General features: G+C 34.7%; 1 protein-coding gene across 1 annotated transcript in view; it reads left to right on the top strand.

The window, feature by feature from the left end:
• LOC103800636 (myoferlin-like) overlaps positions 1 to 314 on the top strand; it is a gene marked incomplete at its 3' end in the record, with an annotated part of 51,096 nt that overhangs the window by 47,798 nt on the left and 2,984 nt on the right. The window lies entirely within an intron of this gene.

Genomic DNA, 314 nt, shown 5'->3' with positions numbered 1-314 from the left:
AATGCCCAGTCCTTGATTCTCTTTGGAGCAACTAGATTATCACACTGATTCAAACAGGAATTTTTGAGTAGAAGGAATTTTAGATGATCATATAGTGAAGAAAAAAGGTCCAAACAGCATTAGTAGTTTGAATGCCCAGTCCTTGATTCTCTTTGGAGCAACTAGATTATCACACTGATTCAAACAGGAATTTTTGAGTAGAAGGAATTTTAGATGATCATATAGTGAAGAAAAAAGGTCCAAACAGCATTAGTAGTTTGTTTCATTTCTACTCTGTGTTGGAACAAATGTTCTCAGGTGCTAGTGGTATTAAT

This window comes from Acanthisitta chloris, unplaced genomic scaffold, assembly GCF_000695815.1.
Source record: "Acanthisitta chloris isolate BGI_N310 unplaced genomic scaffold, ASM69581v1 scaffold8014, whole genome shotgun sequence".
NCBI lineage: Eukaryota > Metazoa > Chordata > Aves > Passeriformes > Acanthisittidae > Acanthisitta > Acanthisitta chloris.
Note: the sequence above shows the minus strand (reverse complement) of the source record. Positions and strands in the feature narration are given on the sequence as shown.